Source organism: Gossypium hirsutum, chromosome A05 (assembly GCF_007990345.1).
Source record: "Gossypium hirsutum isolate 1008001.06 chromosome A05, Gossypium_hirsutum_v2.1, whole genome shotgun sequence".
Taxonomy (NCBI): domain Eukaryota; kingdom Viridiplantae; phylum Streptophyta; class Magnoliopsida; order Malvales; family Malvaceae; genus Gossypium; species Gossypium hirsutum.
Genome location: NC_053428.1, coordinates 80,721,587 through 80,737,729, shown reverse-complemented (window position 1 = coordinate 80,737,729; position 16,143 = coordinate 80,721,587). Strand labels below are relative to the sequence as shown.

The 16,143-nt window shown below is 36.2% G+C and overlaps 1 pseudogene; it reads left to right on the top strand.

Annotated features, from left to right (window-relative positions):
* Positions 1-281: 281 nt before the first annotated feature.
* Positions 282-10,017, top strand: LOC107960066 (multiple inositol polyphosphate phosphatase 1-like; annotated as a pseudogene).
* The last annotated feature ends 6,126 nt before the right edge of the window (positions 10,018-16,143 follow it).

Below are 16,143 nucleotides of genomic sequence, written 5' to 3'. Positions count from 1 at the left end.
CACTTTCCATGGGCTGAGTAGCATCAGCAGTACGCGGCAAAAATAAATCAGAAGGAACCGCTTTGCAAGTTTTAATAACACCCTCATCAAGCGGTTGAAAATATGGTCAATAATTATTTAGCCCCACTGTAATCCAAATAACGTCTAAAAATTGCTCCGTTGATCCATTTACCGTACTGCGCAAAGCACGAAATCAGCTGTGGCGGTTCTCGAACAACGTCTATAAAAGCAGAAACCAAAAAGACTTCATTTTCTCTATTGAACTTATTATGCTTATAACAAGGCTGCCGGACAAGATGACTTTGGCCGCCGCCGTTTTATTGCTCCTTTTGACGCTAGTTTCTAATTCAAGAGCTGATCGAGATTTCAATGTTCGTCATCACCTCTCTACTGTAACAAGGTCTTGTTGGAACACTGGCAGCAGCAAATCAAACAAATGAAAACACCAAGAGCATAAGCTCTCGAACAGCAAGCAGAAACAGAACAGAAAACTCAAAAGCAAAAATGTGAAAATGAATGGAATACTACATCTTTTCATTTCATTTGAAAATATAAGAGTTACAAAGTTAGAATGTCAGTTACCTAAACTTGTAACTACTCCCACCTGTTTTGGCAAGTTGCCAACTAAAGTAATACAAAAGAAAGCTGAACAATTTTTAGCTATTACATCCATCAATTCAAATCTTAACAACTCTAAAAGTCTAGTTATATTTAGCTTGGATGGCATTACAAAATGAACAAAAGTAAACAAAATAATTAAGCTGCTTCTGGTCCCGCTTGAATGCTGGTCTGCTGCAGCTGCTGGTCTGCATCATGGCCTTCTGTTGCATTGCAGTCCATTCTCAACACTCCTCCTTGGACTGTAGGCAACAAACACCAACCAATTCTCTAAGAATTTCAAACCTCATAGCACCTAGAGGCTTTGTTAAAATGTCAGCCAATTGATCTTGTGAACTACAATATGCAAGACTCACATCCTTTGATTGTACTGCCTCTCGAACAAAATAAAATTTGAGCTTAAAGTGCTTTGTTTTTCCATGAAAAACAGCATTCTTGGAGATAGCTATTGCTGATTGATTATCAACCATAATCTCAGTAGGCTCAAATTGTTCCTCATTTAAATCACACAACAATTTTCTAAGCCAAATAGCTTGGCTTACTGCTCCAGCTGCTGCTATGTACTCTGCCTCAGCAGTTGATTGAGCAACTGTTTGCTGCTTTTTAGAGCTCCAACAGAAAGCTCCTGAACCAAGAGAAAAGAGGTAGCCTGAGGTACTCCTCATATCATCAATCGAACCTCCCCAGTCACTGTCTGAGTAACCAGATAACTTCAGCTGACCTCCTGTCTTGAACATCACTCCAAACTTCAAGGATCCTTTCACATACCTGAGGATTCTCTTTGCAGCCTTTAAATGTGATGTGTTGCAGCTATGCATAAAACGAGATAGCAAACTGACCGAATGCATAAGATCAGGTCTAGTTGCTGTCAAGTATAGCAAACATCCAATTAGACTTCTATACTCTCTTTCATCCACCTTTTCTTCATCTCCATAGCTGCTCAACTTCTGTCCCATGACTAGAGGTGTACTCACTGGCTTGCAGTTTTCCATATGGAACTTAGTGAGAATTTTCAAGGCAAATGCATGCTGGCTGATAAAAATGCCTTGATCAGACTGGTCTACTTCCATACCAAGGAAGTAAGTCATGATTCCCAAGTCTGTCATGTCAAACATGTCTTGCATATTCTTCTTGAACTCCTGAATCAAATCGACCCTGCTTCCAGTCACTAATAGATCATCCACATATATTGAGACAATCAGCAAAGTCTCATCTTTAGACTTCTTTATAAACAAAGTTGGCTCACTCAAACTTTTCTCGAAATTGAGCCTAAACAGGTAAGCATCTATCCTGTCATACCAGGCTCGAGGAGCCTGTTTTAGTCCATAGAGTGCTTTCTTCAGCTTGTAAACCTTGTCCTCCTTTCCTTGGACTTTAAATCCATCAGGCTGTTCAACATAAATTTCCTCTTTAAGGAATCCATTCAGGAAAGCTGACTTGACATCAAGCTGATGGACCTTCCACTGTTTCTGTGCAGCGAAAGCAAATAGAAGCTTTATGGTATCCAGCCTTGCCACTGGAGCAAATGTCTCCTCAAAATCAATGCCAAACTGTTGATTGTACCCTTTCACCACAAGCCTTGCCTTGTGCTTGTTCAGAGAGCCATCTGCATTGAATTTGGTCCTGAAAACCCACTTGACACCTATGACCTTCTTCTGATCAGGTCTGTCTACCAGATCCCAAGTATCATTCTTATGGATCATGTCGATTTCAGCCTCCATAGCCTTCTTCCAGCTCTTGCTTCTAGCAGCTTCTTCATAGCTTGAAGGCTCAACAATGGCCATATTGCATCTTTGGTAGATGTCAGCAATAGACCTGGTCCCTCTCACAGGAGCATCGTCTACATTGGCATTACTGACTTCGTTTTCTGCCAACTCCAAATTGCTGCCAATCTGCTCTTCTTCAAACTGACTTGTATTAGAGCCATCTAGACTCCAAAACCTTCCTTCATCGAATTTGACATCCCTGCTTACCAAAATCTTCTTGGTTGAAGGATCAAATATTCTGTAGCCCTTCTTGCAGCTACTGTAACCAACAAATATACCTGGAACTGACCTCTTCTCGAGCTTGGTTCTTCTTTCTACAGGGACAAGTACAAAACACTTGCTGCCAAACACTTTTAAATGTGAAACAGTTGGTTTAAGATCATACCATACTTCAAAAGGAGTTTTATCATTCACAGCATGTGTTGGCAGCCTATTGAGCAGGTATACTGAGGTGTTGACACCTTCAGCCCAAAAAATGCTTGGAAGCTTGCTTTGAAACAACATGCACCTGGTCATGTTCATCACTGTTCTGTTCTTCCTCTCACACACTCCATTTTGCTGAGGAGTGTACACTGTGGTTAGCTGATGATGAATCCCAGCCTGCTCACATAGCTTCTGAAATCTTTCAGACAAGTATTCAGAACCATTGTCTGTCCTCAAGGCCTTAATCCTGCAGCCTGTTTGATTTTCTGCCAATGCCTTGAACTTTCTAAAAACTTCAAACACTTCTGACTTCTGTTTCATGAAATAAACCCAGCAAAATCTGGTCAGATCATCAATAAACAGTATAAAATACTTACTGCCATTCAGTGAAGGAGTCTTCATTGGTCCACAGACATCTGAGTGCACCAACTCAAGTCTCTTTCGAGCCCTCCATGCTTGGTTAGCTGAAAAGGGCAACCTGGCTTGTTTGCCAAGCTGACACACTTCACAAACGCCTTCACTTGCACTAACCTTCACCATGTCTTCTGTCATGTTCATTTTGTGCAGCAAATCAAGTGATTTGAGGCTAACATGGCCAAACCTCTTGTGCCAAAGGTCAGTATTGTCAACTGAGCTTGTATATGCACTTTTCTCAAGCTGACTCACTTCCAGCATAAAACATTTGTCTCCCATAGGTGCTGAGACAATCTCCCTACCATGAGCATCACTTATAACACAAGAATCATTCTTGAAAACTAGTGAAAAGCCTTTCTTGACTAGCTGGCCTACACTTAGTAAATTTTGGTCTATTTCTGGCACATAGAGCACATCAGAAATGATTTTGTTACCTGAACCAGTGTGAATGACCACATCACCTCTACCTTTTGCTTCAATCAAGTTCCCATTGCCTATCCTGACCTTCGAGACATAACTCCTGTCAAGGTTCTTGAAAAGGCTCTCATCTGCAGCCATGTGGTGTGAGCAACCACTATCCACAAGCCAACTGCTCATGCTTTTAGCTGCATAACATGAAGCTGTAAATACATGCTCCTCCTGAGCTTGGACATCCTCGGCAGACTTGGCTTGTACTGGTTGTGTTTGTGCCTTCTCATGACTTCTACAAATTTTCTCATGATGACCATACTTCATACAGCTTTTGCACTGTATATCTGGTCTGGTCCAGCAAAATTTTTCCAGGTGATTGGTCTTCTTGCAGTGAATGCATGGTGGAAACCTCCTTCTACCGGCATCTTTCTTTGATCTTTCCTTCTTTTCAAACCAAGGCTTCTTAGCTTTCTGGCTTGAGCTGGAGCCTTCTCTGACCTTTGCTTGAAAAGCACCTTTAAGATTCTCTTCCTGCCTGCTTGCTCTTCTCTGTTCAAGTGCATAGAGTGAGTTAACCAACTCAGACAAAGAAATGGTTGTGAGATCTCTCGAGTCCTCCAATGAGGAGATTTTTGACTCAAACCTTTCAGGTAAGGTGGTAATAACCTTCTCAACAACCCTGCTATCACTGAAATCTTCTCCAAGGAGTCTAATATTATTGACAGTAGCCATAATCCTATCAGAATATTGCTTGATAGTTTCTGACTCCCTCATCTTCAAATTTTCAAACTCCCTTCTAAGGTTGATGACTTGTTGCTGCCTAGTCTTGTCTGATCCCATGAACTCCTCTTTCAGCTTGTCCCAAGCTTGTTTGGGTGAGTCACAGGCCATGATGCGAGTGAAAATAACATCTGATATTCCATTCTGCAAACAGGCCATAGCCTTGTGTTTCTTGGCTCGTTCCTCACCATGTTGCCTGATCTGAGCAATGGTAGGATTTGCTCTTAATGGTTCTGGCTCGACATCACTCTCAACTGCACTCCAGAGGTCAAGTGCTTGAAGATATGTCTTCATTTTGACAACCCAAATGTGGTAGTTGTCTCCAGCAAAAACTGGTGGTGGAGGAGGAGCAAAACTCATGCTGCCAAGACTGACTTTGAAAAAACAAAAAACTAAAACATAAACAACAGAGGTCCTCAAAGATAGGAGGCTCTGATTACCAATTGTTGGAACACTGGCAGCAGCAAATCAAACAAATGAAAACACCAAGAGCATAAGCTCTCGAACAGCAAGCAGAAACAGAACAGAAAACTCAAAAGCAAAAATGTGAAAATGAATGGAATACTACATCTTTTCATTTCATTTGAAAATATAAGAGTTACAAAGTTAGAATGTCAGTTACCTAAACTTGTAACTACTCCCACCTGTTTTGGCAAGTTGCCAACTAAAGTAATACAAAAGAAAGCTGAACAATTTTTAGCTATTACATCCATCAATTCAAATCTTAACAACTCTAAAAGTCTAGTTACATTTAGCTTGGATGGCATTACAAAATGAACAAAAGTAAACAAAATAATTAAGCTGCTTCTGGTCCCGCTTGAATGCTGGTCTGCTGCAGCTGCTGGTCTGCATCATGGCCTTCTGTTGCATTGCAGTCCATTCTCAACAGGTCTCCGTCTCTTGCCTTCTCCGTTGAGTCTTTATTTCATCATCTTTATTAAAAGTTTAAATGATTAAAAATTTTGAATCCGATTTTATCTTTTTCATTTTTAACTATTCCTTTATATTCTTAAGAGCAGATATTCTGCAGTGAAAGATATTGTAGACAATTCCTTTCAGCCTACTGATATTCCTGTTGGATGTACTCCTATCCACTTAAATCTCGTGGTAATTTTATTTTACTTTCATGAAACTTGATTTTTTTAATCATCTTTCAAAGCTAGAAATACTATTGAATCGAAAGAAAAAGAAAAGTTTCCTTGTTAGTTTAGGTGATTTGATAGTGCATTTCTTTAGGGGAAACTTTGTGTAAAAGCAAAATTTGCAAGGTTGTAATGTTAATGCTTTTTCCAGAATGAAAATCTGTAAATTTAGTGCCCCGAGTATTTGTGAAATTAGGAAGGCATTTTAAAATTCATACTGTATTAGTATAATACTAACAACTAACAAGTTTGATCAATGATGTATGGAAGAAGTTGCATAAGTTTTGTGCAATGTTTTAAATCGATAGCTTTACTGGATATCTTTAAGATTTTCTCACTGTTTGAAAGGCATGTTGTTGATGTTCTTTCCTAATCATAGTTGTCGAATTGTTGGATGGATGGGAGAATCTCAATAATTATGGCATTGTTGTTTGAGGGTCATTGTTTTACAGCTTCTTTTCTTTCTTTCATTTTTTTTATTTTATTTTTTATCATTGATATCTTCATGTGATCTGTTAATTTTTGAATGCCGTACAAGATTAGAACTAAAAGGCTGGCTAATGTGAATTCAAATTTCTTAGGCAAGACATGGAACTCGTTCTCCTACTAAGAAGCGGATGAGAGAGTTGGAAAAGTTGGCTTCTCATATAAAGGAACTTCTAAAAGATGCCAAAGAAAAGAATTTGTCCCTACAAAAAGTTCCTGCTTGGTTACTGAAATGGGAATCCCCTTGGAAAGGGAAATTGAGGGGTGGAGAATTAGATACAAAAGGAGAAGAGGAATTATATCAACTTGGAATCAGGGTTAGGGAAAGATTTCCTGATTTATTTAATGAGGAATACCACCCTGATGTGTATCCAATAAAGACTACGCAAGTGAGTTCTGTGTTTGAAATTTTATCTTGCTCTCCTATATAAATGCTTTATTCATAGACAATCCTCCTTCTCTTTGTTTGGGAATTTATATGGATGCTGCTTTATTTCCTGCCTGAGACTGCAGCATCCCTTTTTCTTTATCCGTATAGCTTGAAGCTGAAAGCTTGACTTTATATTTGTTTTTTTTCCTTCTTGATTTAGTTAGGATTCATACGTTTTCTTTTTCTTATTTTTGTGGGAAGGTTCCTCAGGCTTCTGCCAGTGCTGTTGCATTTGGCATGGGGCTATTTAGTTGCAATGGAAGTCTAGGACTGGCGCGTCATCGAGCTTTTGCTGTTACAAGTGAAAGTCGTGCAAGTGACATAACCCTGAGGTTCTTTGATTGTTGTCAAACCTATAAGGTATGAATGATGTTTCTCCCTTATTATTCAAGCACCGACACAAGAGTATGGTTTGTGCATTATTGTTTTTCCTTATCTCTGTAATGATATTCACTTTTGCTACTTCAAATAAGGAAATTATCTAAGCTATTTAAATTGGTCACACATTTGTTCTATTTGTACATGATCCGTTCCTTTTATCTCTTATATTAGTCCAACCTGCAAGTTTGGGGTTATGGTTCACTTGTGCTATAATTTCATCGAGTTTTAGACAATGTTCTCTAATTTAATGGGATTTCCTTTTCCTTTGCTTATATAAACTGGATATATGGATGCAGGACTTTAGGAAAAGCCACGAGCCTGCTGTAGATAAACTGAAAGAACCCATCATTGCTGAAATTACCTCTGCATTGGCAAAGCGATATAGGTTCAATTTCACAAAGACAGGATATATCTTCTCTCTGGTTTCTTTGTAAACAGGTAGCTATCTTCTTTTCATGCAAATTTTATGGTGCATAGCGTTCTAAAAATCAGAAAGCAGTAACATTTGATCAGTTCAATTTTGTATTTATATTGTCGAGGATGTTGGATTTGTGATGTGGCAGGAAACAACCTTGTTGGATATAACTGATCAAGCTTGTAGTCTTTTCAGTCCCACCGAGGTATTTTCAATGTTCTTTACTCTCTATGAAAAAAATCATTATAATCTTTTTGTTGCTGCTAGGATTGTTCATTTGAAATATTGAGGATGGTTTCTATGCATACCTCATTACTTTTCATAATTACCCTTGGTATTTAGGGCACTAACTATTTTTGGTATGTAGATTTTTTCTCAAAACATTGATTCTACTATAGCTGGCCAGAAGTATAAACCTTCTTTAATTGTAGATGACATAAGTTTGCAGCTTAAATCTTTTGGATAGTTTTCTTTTTCCCTCTTTACTCTCTATGATATCAATTTTCAGAACTCCGCATGTATAAATACATAGTTGAAAACATCTTGTTAGTTTAGCTTATTTTGTCTTTGTTCCTTAAGAAATGTAGAAACCTTAAAGTTGGGAAAATTAAAACAAGATACCTGATTTGGGTAACATACTTTCCATGATTTATTCCTTTTGATCTGACATGCTAGTTCAGCTGTAATTGTTTAATAAATCATGTTTTTACTTTATGATTTTTTTTTACCTGTAAATGCTATAATTTAGGTGGCTTTGCTGGAGTGGACAGATGATTTAGAGGTGTTCATGTTAAAGGGCTATGGTAAATCCTTAAATTATCAAATGGGAGTGCCTCTGCTTAAAGATGTCATTCAATCCATGGACCAAGCAATCAAGGCTAAAGAAGGTAATGTTACTTCGAGGTTCTGATTGTATAGACTGCTTATCTCTATAAGCGAGGAATCTATATAAATAGTTATCCTTGAATTGTCTGGCAATTGCACTCTTACTATATCCAGCAGTGCTGCTGTACTGTGTTGTTATTTGGAATTACTGGCCGAGGTTGGCCAGGACCAAATCACATTTGAAAATATTACATTATAACATCACAGCATATTCATTACATAATTTACTTCTTCTGTCTATATTTCCTACATGTTTTTATTCTAAAATGGAGAAAATAATAAAAAACATTCTTCTTCTTCTTGTTCATGCGTTATATGTCTCATCACCAAACAATATTTTGAGAGCTTGCTAAACCTAAAATAACTAAATACAGTTCTCTTTTGATTACGGATTACTGAACTACTAGGTACAAGGTTGTTTGATAATGGGTTTTTCTCAACTTTGACTTCTGTTTTTTTTCTCTTTATCTTCGTACCCCTAGATAATCAAGCTCCTGGCAGTTACGAGAAGGCAAGATTGCGTTTTGCACATGCAGAAACAGTGGTTCCTTTTTCATGCTTGCTTGGGCTTTTCCTTGAAGGATCTGGTAAGTGCTTCCTGCCTTTTATGGTTGCATCTGTGAAGGATCTCGTTGGTTTGCATATAGGCATGATCATGTGCATCTGTATAGGCTTTTTGTTATATTTTGGTATTTGTCTAATCATTGCAGATTTCCAACGAATACAAAAGGAGGAGCCTTTGGATTTCCCTCCTAAACCTCCCAAGAGCAGAAGTTGGAGAGGCAGCATTGTGGCACCTTTTGCTGGAAATAATATGCTGGTCTTATACAGTTGCCCAGCTAATTCTTCAAGCAAATACTTCGTGCTAGCTCTACTCAACGAGCATCCCATCGCAATGCCTGTAAGTTATGCTTTTATTTCATGGTTGCTGATCAGTAATTCAATGGTTATACCATTAAAAGGGAACAGGTTTTTTTATATCAAGAATCTTGCCAAATACAGTGTTCGCCTGCCTCATTTTTTCAAAATTTGATTTTTACCTTGTATTTTTCTTGTTCCTTAGTATGCATGCTACAGTTTTATGCAGTTTTGTAAGGTTTTATGCATTACCTTCAAATCAGTTTGATGCTCATGCTACTTTTTTTCATGAATAGGGTTGTGGCGGTACTGATTTCTGTCCATTTGAAGTTTTCAAGGTATGTATGATAATTTTCCGTCTTCTATGTTTATGAAAATAATGACTTCACTCCTAATTTTTACATCACATTTTCAGGAGAGCATTGTAAGTCCGCACTTGAAGCATGATTACAATACCCTTTGCCAAGTGAATCTTGATCAACCAAAGCAGAAGCCCGAAACCAGTAAGTTATTGAAACTGTTCCATTGGCTCTTTTCGTTCGGGAATGATGATCTACCATCTGATAGAGTTGAATTGTAGTTTGATTTTCGAGGAAAGAAAAAAAAGAAAGTATAAATCTTAATTTTTCCCTTGTTGCCACTCCTTTAGTGTGATTTTCAGCTACAGACTAGCGGAGTTCTATTCTGGATTGATTACATGGCTGACACAAAACAAAATTTGCCACAAGATCTCTTGGTACGATACTCCTTTCTGATTGAAGGATTTTTGTCGTCGGAGTAGATTTTCGAACAATAGTTGGAATGACATAGCTTTGTAGCATACATTCGCGAATTAATATCTATATTGGCAAATACCTTTCCGTGTAGGCTTCATGTATTGTTTTGGTGGAGGAATCATCTCTCTGTGTTCGCATCTTGGAATGAGTTGAATGTTAGCTTAAATCAGGCATAGATTATGTGACTGATTGACCAATCTTGAAGAAACGCTTAGCAGAAAGTTTGTTTTAATAGCTTGTTATTTTTGCTTTAGAGTTTAGGGTTTGTTTTAATAGTTTATTTTAATAGCCAATTTTTTACTAAGGTTTAAATGGGGGGAGAATGAAATTAGACGTGGAAACTTTGGCCACTGTTCAAAGAAATAATACAGATGCAATACCAACTTATGAATGAATATGCTGCAAGTTTGATTTAGTATTGTGCGACACACTCAGTACTTTTGGTCTCAAGAATTCGTGAGAAAGAGTGATAAAGGAGAGGCAGATGAAGATGATTGTATTTAAATTGTTCGACTTGAGAAAGATTCGGAGTTAACTTGAAAACAATAAATTATTAAAAAAAGAAAAAATATAATAATAATTAAATAAAGAAAAAAGTAAAAGTGAAAGATATATCGAAAAAGAACTTAAATAGATACGATGGATAGTTGGATAAAGGTTTAATTGAAATTTTTGAAATAAAAATCTTAAACTCAATTAATAATTTTAATTAATCATTTAAAAAATAATTTTTAATAAATTGAAGGATGAAAAGAATTCATGATTTCTTAAAGAAAATTGAAAAAAATATTTCTAAAAATAAAAAAAAATTACACAACTTTTAAAGTTGAAAATTTTATTAATGGAAACAATTGTAAATCTTTAACGAGTAATATTGAGGCTTTTATATATGCTAGTTATGTACATCCAGATAAAATTATTTAGTTTAAACTAGACTTTCTTGTTTAACCAAGAAACATAAAATTTCTCACTTAAAATACTTTTGGAATAAATAAATAACAAAATCTAATAAATACAATATTGGGTTAATATATAATAAAAATTAAGCTTAAAAATCGAACCCAATATGATTTAAACTCAAACTACAAGCTTAAAACTCGTAATTTCCATAATAATCCTATGCAGAAATTTTACTCGTGCAATCTTCACTAAAACGGTCATAACTTGAGCTTGCAAACTCAAAATTGAGTGATTCAAAGTGCGTTTCGAATCTAATGGATAGATTTTCGAATGCTATGAAGATATCTCAACCCAAAAGTGCTTGGATCCCATCCAAAAAGTCGTCGCAAGTTGATTGATTTTTCGAACTTGAAAATTGACAGCTTCGGTAAATGGAATTTAATAAATTTCACTCCATCTGTGTATGTATTAAAAGAGAGAAAATAGAAAGAGGAATTGAAAGAAAAAGAAAAGCAATGAATTCATTCAACAAATTTTAGCATAATCGATTGCTATACTACCTTTGCTCTTTTAAAGCTAAAAACCATTACAACCAATTTGAAATTCTGTTAATAGCCACACAACTAGCAAGATAGTGTTCACTTTCACTTAAAATGGTGAACCCCTTACATTTAACCAAAATGCAGCATCTAATACAACCCAAAATGCTCTGTTTCATTTAAGTCTAAACTCACCATTCTATTAAAACTTAAAACTCAATTTTTAGGCTTAACACGAGACATTTCAATAATTGAATTAACGGTAAAAAGTTAACCCTGTATCAAGTACACCATTGGTCAAAAGGATCCTTGTCTTCAAGGATCGAAGGTAGGATATCGCTTTTGTAAGTTAAGAAAGCTTTCCTAGGTGGCATCTTCAGGGAATGTGTTGGCCATTCAACCAAAACCTCAGTGACTGCTTGGTTGCCTTGTTTCACCATGTGATGATTTAAAATACGAATTGGCTCATTGAGTAGGGTGCCATCCAAGCTGATAGGGGGTAAGGTGGATTGCACTGGCTGATTCCGAAGTGGCATTTAAGTTTGGACATGTGGAAAGCTGGATGGATACAAGAGCTAGGTGGTAGCTACAGTGTATAAAGGCCACTTGTCCATCTTGGCTATGACAGGGAAAGGTCCAAAGAATTTTAGGGAGAGCTTTTGGTTAGTCATCCTTCTCAATGTATGTTGCTTGTATGGTTGAAGCTTCAAGCAGACTAGATTTCCTACGTGGAAGGTTCAGTCATATCAACTATAGCTAGCAACATGCTTCATGCGATCTTGAGCTTGTTTGAGACGAAACTGAAGAAGGTATCTAGTTGCTTCTCGTTGTTGCAAGCTACAATTCACACAATCAATAGTTGAGAATCCTGCTAAGTAAGGTAAGTGCTAAGAGGGGCCTGACCATAGATGGCTTCATATGGGGTTGTTTGAACAACCGAGTGAAAGGTAAAAACGTACCACCTGTAACACCTTTAACCTGTATCTGTCGCTAGAACACGATTACAGAGCATTACCAAAACTTTTAGAATATTTACAAATAATTCACGTTAATTACTATTCATTTATCGAAATATTCACAACGTCCCTTAAATGGACCCTTGAAGCCCAAAACGAGTATTAGAATCAAGTCGGGACTTAATTAAGAACTCGAAGAATTTTTCGCAAAATTTCTAAAATTTTTCCTAGGTACAGGGCTCACATGCCTGTGTGGTCTAGGGACATGCCTGTGTGACCCTAAGATATTCCCGCGCTGCAGAAGGTATCTAGTTGCTTCTCGTTGTTGCAAGCTACAATTCACACAATCAATAGTTGAGAATCCTGCTAAGTAAGGTAAGTGCTGAGAGGGGCCTGACCATAGATGGCTTCATATGGGGTCGTTTGAACAACCGAGTGAAAGGTAAAAACGTACCACCTGTAACACCTTTAACCTGTATCTGTCGCTAGAACACGATTACAGAGCATTACCAAAACTTTTAGAATATTTACAAATAATTCACGTTAATTACTATTCATTTATCAAAATATTCACAACGTCCCTTAAATGGACCATTGAAGCCCAAAACGAGTATTAGAATCAAGTCAGGACTTAATTAAGAACTCGAAGAATTTTTCGCAAAATTTCTAAAATTTTTCCTAGGTACAGGGCTCACATGCCTATGTGGTCTAGGGACATGCCTGTGTGACCCTAAGATATGCCCGTGCTGCAGGCCATGTTCAACCCCGTGTAACTCTCTGACTTGTGCCACACGGCTAGCCACACACCCGTGTGAGTAGGCTGTATGATCAATTTAATTTTCAAAAATTTAGGTGCAGGGCTCACATGGCCAAGGCTCACGCCCGTGTACTAGGCCATGTAGCACACACTTTTGAGACACACGCCCGTGTCCCTGCCCGTGTGCTAAATTCTGAGTATTCTATTTCTTGAATTTAAGATGCAGAGGACACACGGCCTAACCACACGCTCATGTACCAGGCCGTGTGTCATACACGGTCTAGACACACGCCCGTGTAGCTACCCGTGTGGACAAAATAAAACTATTTCTAGCTTCAATTCTCACCCCAAATTTTACCAATTTCTTGCACCAAAACTTATATCCATATACCAACCAATCCAAGCATTATATCAATACTAATTCAAGCATCTAAAATAGTATATCACTACTTGCATAGCTCAATCAAATCATAATATATATACTCATGATAATACCATAAGATTACCTTAATAGATATCTCAAAATATAAATCATTACTAGCCATTTCAAATAGCTAGATTACAAACAACATTTATATGCCAACATTTGGCTAAGTTACCTATACATGTCATTATACCAAAATGAGGTTACTATTTATACCAAAACAAGCTAGTGGATAGTGTGATGATGGCGAGCTTCCGAGCATTATAAAACAGAGAAAAGTAAACCTAGTAAGCATATTATGCTAGTAAGTTCGTATAACTGGAATTAAACTTACTAATCTCATTTATTAAAATTAAGCATATAATAACATGTTTCCATCAACTTGGCAAAATTGCTTAAACACGTGCATTCAATCAAATAGGTTAGTCATAAAATTCTCACATACATCAAGTAAACATAAATGAGCTCATCATACTATATTCTTTGAAGACATTATTTATTTCGTCTCATAGTTCTCATATCATGTCAAGTATTTTGTCCGTTGAATTATTGTAATTCCGATGGATACTCAAATAGTACACTCAAGGTATATAATTCAATAACCCGCCAATTCATATTCAAGAGTGCACATTAAGGCACTTAATCAGGAAGCACATTCTCGAGCCACATATTTTATATCAGGATTACATGTCCAAGCAAAATCCTGTTTCCAATATATGCTTATAAGAGCATAATCAGGATTACTCGTCCGGGCTAAATCCTATATATAACATATGCTTAAGAGGACTTATATCAGGATTTCCAATACAGGCTAAATCCTTTCTGTAATGAGGTCAATAGGATTACTCGTCCGAGTTAAATCCTGTCAGCAACAAATGCAAGACCTCATTCAATAGGGCAAATCACATTTATCCATCCAAATCCAATATTCAAAAGGAACATAACTTTTTAAAACAATATCAAGCATGTATTCAAATCTTATATTATAACATCCAATTAATTTAAATAAATATAAATCACATTCTATACAAATACAACATTTAATTTAACATATTTACATGCTTAATTAAGTTACACGAACTTACCTCGACACTTGTTCACGTATATAGATCTACTAATCCGAAACTTTCTCCTTTCCTCGATCTAACTTTGAATTTGAGTTAATCGGATTTCTATAAATAAATTAAATCATCAATTTATCACATTTCATATTCAATTGAACTCAATTTACATCCTAGGAAAAATTACCATTTTTCTCCTAAACTTTTCATAAATTCCAATTTCGTCCCTAGGCTCGGAAAATAAAATTCATGCAATTTACTTCTTATTCCAAGCCTAACTAAAATTTCAATATAAAATTTATAACACATGTATTCCATAAATTTTAGAATTTTTCTTCAATTTTCACAACTTTACAAATTAGTCCCTAAATCATATTTTCATGAAAAATCATTTTGTAACACCCCCTAACTCTAAACCGTCGTTGGAACAGGGTTACAGGGCATTACCAGACCTCTCAAACAATTTACGAACAATATACAAATAAATATCTAATATACTATAAAACATTCATAATGTCCCCTTTTTGGACCTTTGAGGCCCAAAATACGATATTAGAAGTGAATCGGGACCAATTTGGGTGCTCGGGAAATTTTTCGTGAAATTCTAAAATTTTTCCTAAGTATAGGGCTCACACACCTGTGTGCCAGGCTGTGTGGACTCAAAATAACCCCTTTACAATAACCTAACCAACCCTGCAAATTTTAAATCGCAACCAATTCAAACCAATATCACAACTAATTCAATTTTAATATACAAATACATTTAAACATATCAAGACATCAACATGATAATCTATTCGCTAAACATTCACAAGCAACATTAAAATTAGTTTAGACATTTCATTCTATTCCATTTCAAAGTTTAGTATCATATATGCCATTTTGTCTTCTTATCCTTTCATATGACCATTCAAAACAATATATGTCATCTTTTACAACCAAATTCACCATTACATTCCACATTTACTAAAAAGAAATATACATCACCAAGTTTCTGAGGTCGGGATCGGTTTTGGATGCTGGACTAGAACGTTTGACTTTTACTAACTTGCGCACGGAAACAACCATACGCTGTGTATGGTTATACCCAGTGGTATTACTATAATTCAAATTATTAAAGTAAAGTAACAAATAAACATATCAAATTATATAACAATTAATTCATAAATAAACTATTTCATATTTAACTTTCACTTTTTAACAATAGCAACTCAATTTGGCTATTCATCAATTTGATATCATATAACATTTCATTTGAATATCAATCACTTCATGAACCTTTGATTTGTTCATTTCCTTTTCATTTCTTAATTTCAATTAAAATTTCATTTTATAAACAAAATCATTCATTTTCATTCAATTTTGCTATTTCATTTATTTACTCCTATTAACAAGACTCAGACTTTGACAGATACATGGATCCAACCCAACACTCCAGTATGGCACCCAGTGCCTCATCGGATAGTTCAAAGCAAATAATTGACACCCAGTGTCTCATCAGCCAGGCCGAAGTAAGTTGGTACCCAGTACCTCATCGAATCTATCCGAAGTAATGTAATGTCACCTAGTGTCTCATCGACTCGAGGTCGAAGTATCCCTGAACACTTCCAATACTATAGCATGCCAACTATATTCGACTTAGCTCAACTAGTTAATAGGATATTAAAATCACTTTTCAACATCAAATCAATACATATTTCAAATAATCACATATAATCATA